We start from the raw sequence: 5,524 nt of genomic DNA, 5'->3' as shown, positions 1-5,524 counted from the left end.
CACACAACGATAGGCCTCCATCATGAGTCTGGGTGATGTAGAGAGCCACATTAAAATTATTTCCTTCATCTACATCGATGATGGGATGTGCTCAGTATTTCTTTCTTCGAGGAAACGTGCACCACACCACACACCTAAACTTACCAACCACTTAGGTCGTGGAAACCTAAGAGAGATAGCCACTAGTCTTCTGGGCCCTTTGGGAATTTTTTGCATCAGCAAAAAAATATTTCTGGGTCTCTGGAAGTTGCATGTTGGTGGTCATCTGAATGTAACTTGACCCAAAAGTGACGAATGCAGTGTGAAGGTCATTCTTTTTCCCAGCATGAAAGAGAGAGAGAGAGAGAAGAAGAGAGAAATAGAAACGGGAGAGAGAGAAATGGTTATATCTTGAAACAGATCTTTACACTTATTAATCATTTTTCTGAATGTTCTTCTGATGGATAATCAATAGAACTGAAAACACCTAAATCTTAAACTTTTTATTTAATATAACCTGTTTGGGTAAATTAAACTATTTCCTAACAGGTCTTTTTCTAATGTGTTTTCACAAGTTGAAGCTTCAAAAGCAGCTGAATGCTAACAAACCAGATTCACATGAATTAAGCAGATGGCAGTTGACAAATTCTTATGCTTAAATTGATTAAAAAAATAAGATATAAACCTCTGGAACATCTGTCTAAATTATTCACGTATAGTAAGGATTTGCTGTATTAACAGCTACAATCCTGAAGCATTTCATATGAATTGACATGAAAGATATGAAATGATATAAGCTTCTTTCCTTGGAAGTGATTTACAAGAAATGTAGCACACAGGTAGGGATTGCACAATGCTAGCTTTTATCACTCCTTACAAAGAAATTCCTGCTCTCACAGTCATCTTTGCGCTTTTGCGATCAACAAAATCAATAGCGAAAGTCAATTAAGATATATTTGGCATACAACAGTCATCGCAGTTGTATATGAAGTTACTACTAATGGGTATGATATAACTAAGTTTTCATTGAAGGCTGAGATTTGAGTCCTTTCTAGATTTACTGCCTATTCCAGAAAATTATTCAGTTAGAAGGACAGTGTAGTTTCACTGACAGGGAGGCCTTAGTATGCTGGAGAATAGGGCTGCACGATAAATCGCATGCGATATTTAACGCTCATCTTGTCAGTAAAGCCAGTTCTTTAATCAGCGTAAATCTCCATCACCTGTGGGCTTTCACATGGAGCAGCATTAACTACACAGAGCCGTTGTTCACTGACAAGCTGCGCAAAACCACAATCATATTCTGCGCATGTTTTGCGCAGCTTGTCAGTGAACAATGGCTCTATGTAGTTAATGCTGCTCCGTGTGAAAGCCCGCAGGTGATGGAGATTTACCGCTGATTACAGAATGGCTTTACTGACAAGATGCGCGTTAAATATCGCATGCGATTTATCGTGCAGCCCTACTGGAGAACAATACCTTAAAGGGTTAGTTCACCCAAAAATGAAAATTCTTTCATTAATTACCTAATGTCGTTTCAAACCCGTAAGACCTTCGTTCATCTTCGGAACACAAATTAAGATATTTTTGATGGAATCTGAGAGCTGTCTGACCCTGCATAGACCGCAACGCAACTGAAATGTTCCCAAGTCCAGAAACAAGCAAGGAGATCGGTAAAATAATCCATGTGACATCAGTGGTTCATCCGACTTGGGAACATTTCAGTTGCGTTCCTGTCTATGCAGGGTCAGACAGCTCTCAGATTCCGTCAAAAATATCTTAATTTGTGTTCCGAAGATGAACGAAGGTCTTACGGGTTTGAAACGACATGAGGGTGAGTAATTAACGACAGAATGTTAATTTTGGGTGAACTATCCCTTTAAGGCAATTAGTGCCATAAATACATGAAACTCGATGAATGCAACACAATAGAAAGGCTGTGCTGGGTGACCAGGGAACCTGGATAATCTGTTTTGGTCATGTTTGCAGCTCCTTTGTGGTGGAGAAGGAGCCATGCATGCCTACACACCCTCAGAAACCTCTAATCATCAAAACACAGGTGCAGTTTACCACCAAGGTCAGGTATGAACCACAGCTTCCACCAAACTCCTCATGTAAACAAGTCTACTTTCACAAGGAGTTGACTGCCTTTAGTCCAACACAATTATTGCCCATTTAATTTCACTTTTTTTCTTTTCAGATTACTGGTTAAGTTACCTGAGGTGGATTATCAACTCAAAGTCAAGACAACATTTGATAAGTATGTTCCCCGAATTATGTCTACATTTTATCTTTGTAACCTGGGCCATTCATGTTATGCAATACATTTGCAATAATTACAATAATGTGCAATACATCAACCATTATTAAACTTTTAACTTATTAAAAATAAATATTATTGTGATGTAATATGAGGAAGCGTGTAAAATTGTAAAGCATATTTATTTATTTATATATATAAAATGCAATATTTGATTGAAAGTCTTACTGTTGTCTTGGTCAAGAAGACACATTAGCTCTCCTGGCAGCTGGCATTGCTTGCAAGTCAAATTGTTGCTTTGTTACAGCAGGTATGTGATGTCATTTAACGAAGAGAGATCATCTGAGTGTAACTTGACCCAAAAGTGACGTATGCAGCCTGAAGGTCATTCAAGTTGTTTTAAACATGAAATTGAAAGAGAGAAAAAGATATATCTTGAAACAAATCTTTGCATTTCTTTATAATATTTCTGTTAGTATAAAGAAAAAAGAGCAATCCTCTAGTATAATCTGTATAATTTCAGTATAATCTGTTTTCACACCAAATGAACACTATCAGAACAATTAGTGAACATGCAGTTGAAGTGTTAAATAACATTTAAAAAAATGTTTCCTTACCAAAGCAGGATTATTCCTGTACAACCTTTATGTAGGTTCCACATGCTCCAGACCAGCATACTCTTAAATTACAGTTAGAATGTGTCATTTTGATAATTTCATCTACTTCGTTTTACCTTTTTAAATTATCGTGCAAACAAACTTACAAGGGTTTGTTGTGGGCAAGACACAAGATCTCTCTTCGGGTAGTTGCCAAACAATGGACAATATTATGAGTGTAAGTGTAACCATGCCAATTATTTCTCACTGACAAATGTTTCTCGATGTTTTGAAATGTTTCTCAATCCTGCCCCGTCTGCCCTGTCCTGTGGGTTTCCCACCCAACCCTGCCTCCACTCCCACTCCCAAACAGTTCACATTCTTGATCTCTTCCCTGTCCAACACCAGTGTTTTTTTTAGTATCCATGATACTGTTATAGTTTTTGTTAATATTTTGAATTAGATTTTATTTTTATATTGTCACTTTAATTTCAGTTAAAGTTTTAGTAATTTTTTGTAATTTTTATTAGCTTCCATTTTGTTATCAGTAATTTTTATTTATTCATATTAGTTTATTTAGTCCAACTAGTTCAAACAAAATAATATAAAGTTTTTATATTTAGTTTCAGTTAATGCTTTTGTTTGAAGTAGCACATTTTTTTTTTTTTCGGTTTTAGTTAATGATAATAACCCTGTCCACCAGACCAGATTTTACACATCAGCTCATTGGGGGGCTGTGGGGTGCAAGGAGCAAGATTGAGAAACACTTTTAACATTTCTATACTTACAATTTGTTTTTTGTTTTGTTTTGTTATTACTTTTCAATTTATTATTTTTATTAAAATAAAATTGTATTAAAAATCCATTATGATATTTGTTCTTGAATAATGAACAATTCTTAATTAAATAACATTAAATTCTATTTAATGTTATTTATTTATTTTTAGAATATATAAAAATAGGAAAATCATGAGATGTGTTTAACAATGAAAAATTATATCAAACTGTAAACCTCTGCCATATTCCAAAGGGTTTTTTGAGTTTGTTGCTGTGCAAATGGCAATATATAGTCCAACACATTTCCCAGAGCCTGAATAAATAGGACTTCCACTATCTCCCTTTTTGCCTGCTTTAGAAATAACAAATTCATTGGCCATCATTTGCTTTTTCATATTAGAATTTGGTACTTTCGTACAACAGTACTTTCTTACAAAACACCCTGACTCTAATGTATAAAAATATAGCACTTCATTTTTATGTAACTTGCCTATTTCTGATTTTATATTCTGTAATGGGTCGAAACATCCTTGTAATTCAATTAAAGCAATATCGTCGTTTAACGGTATGGGACAGTTTTCTGGGAAGACTCTATGGCCATTATATATTAAACAATATTCGTGAGTTGGGAAAAGGACATAAATATAGATTTTTTCGAAACCTTCTACAACATGTTTGGCTGTTATTATAGTGCCAGACCTGTAATAGAATCCTAGTCCTCTGCTGATCCAACCTTCCTCAATATCTGACGACCAAACTAAAATGTAACAGGGAAACCTGTCTGATAAATATCTGTCATTACTAGACATAATCTCACCATTTTCAATAACTAGTGGACCAGGTATAGATTTCAGCCTTTTTAAACTATCGACTAATGTTTTATCAAAACAAAAAGATGACTTAAAAAATGGTATTTTTAATTCATCCCCATAATTAGTTTTTTTTCTATTAATCAATAATAATCCAATTTCACACATTTTTGAAAAAGTAATTCTAATAATATTGTCCATTGTTTATAGCAGGTCTGAGAAAACAAAACATACTTTATGTTATTAGGCCATACTGAAGTGTTGACAATACATATATAGACTTAATTATGATGTATAATAAATATTTGTTTGTTGTCTGGTTATTAAAGTTGTCTTTTCCATAGAAGGACTGCAGTTAATATTAAACACCACTTATTATAAATCATTATCTGTTTTATATGTGTATATATATATCCATCCTAAAAAAATATAACAATGTAAATAAAGTTCTTGCTTAATTCACTAAAACAGAACAAAATGAATATTCTCCAAAAGTTGTAATAGATACAGAGGCGATCCTCCCTATACACAAAATAGCAAGCTGCATAGGGCCCCCGAAGAACCAGGGGGCCCTCTTGCTCTCAAAGATTATTTAGTTTTAGTTTCGTTTTTGAATTTGGCCAGCGGTAATGAAAACATGAACGATCATTTCTTTTAATGGGTGCCCTGTCGCCCTTTCTATGTATAAATCAGTCAAATCATGTAATGTGAATGTCCTACAGTCTTGCTCGAGACTAAAATACGAGTTGAAAGCGTACCGAGCCGCGGAAGAGACACTGTTTCTCAAGTGCTTTCCGCCAGCGCGATTCGAGACGGAGTGAAACACAGACAAATGCGTTTCATTCATTCGTTCATAACCACTCATACCCCATTCCACCGCCCAGTTTTGCGTAGGGCCCCCAGATATCTAGGATCGACACCGGATAGATAAGTAATAGATTCAAAACCTTACCTTCAGTGTAGGCAACTACAAAGATCACCTGGGATGTTTCTGTGATTTATAGAAGATCTGAGCCAATCATTCTTCATGGGAGTTTCTTTGGGAGTGGAAATGAGTAATGTGAAACCTATGATTATACTGAGGTGAGAGAATGAGGAAGTTT

General features: G+C 35.1%; 1 long non-coding RNA gene across 1 annotated transcript; it reads right to left on the bottom strand.

The window, feature by feature from the left end:
* Positions 1 to 2,466: 2,466 nt before the first annotated feature.
* LOC107600085 (uncharacterized) lies at positions 2,467 to 3,305 on the bottom strand. Its single transcript, XR_001610728.1, has 3 exons — positions 3,003 to 3,305; positions 2,857 to 2,918; positions 2,467 to 2,617 (listed from the first exon to the last, which is right to left on the bottom strand). It is a non-coding gene; the product is annotated as an uncharacterized lncRNA (long non-coding RNA).
* Positions 3,306 to 5,524: the final 2,219 nt, after the last annotated feature.

This window comes from Sinocyclocheilus grahami, unplaced genomic scaffold (genome assembly GCF_001515645.1).
Source record: "Sinocyclocheilus grahami isolate Dianchi unplaced genomic scaffold, SAMN03320097.WGS_v1.1 scaffold277.1, whole genome shotgun sequence".
Taxonomy (NCBI): domain Eukaryota; kingdom Metazoa; phylum Chordata; class Actinopteri; order Cypriniformes; family Cyprinidae; genus Sinocyclocheilus; species Sinocyclocheilus grahami.
The sequence above is the reverse complement of the archived record's forward strand: the minus strand, read 5'-3'. Positions and strand labels throughout refer to the sequence as shown.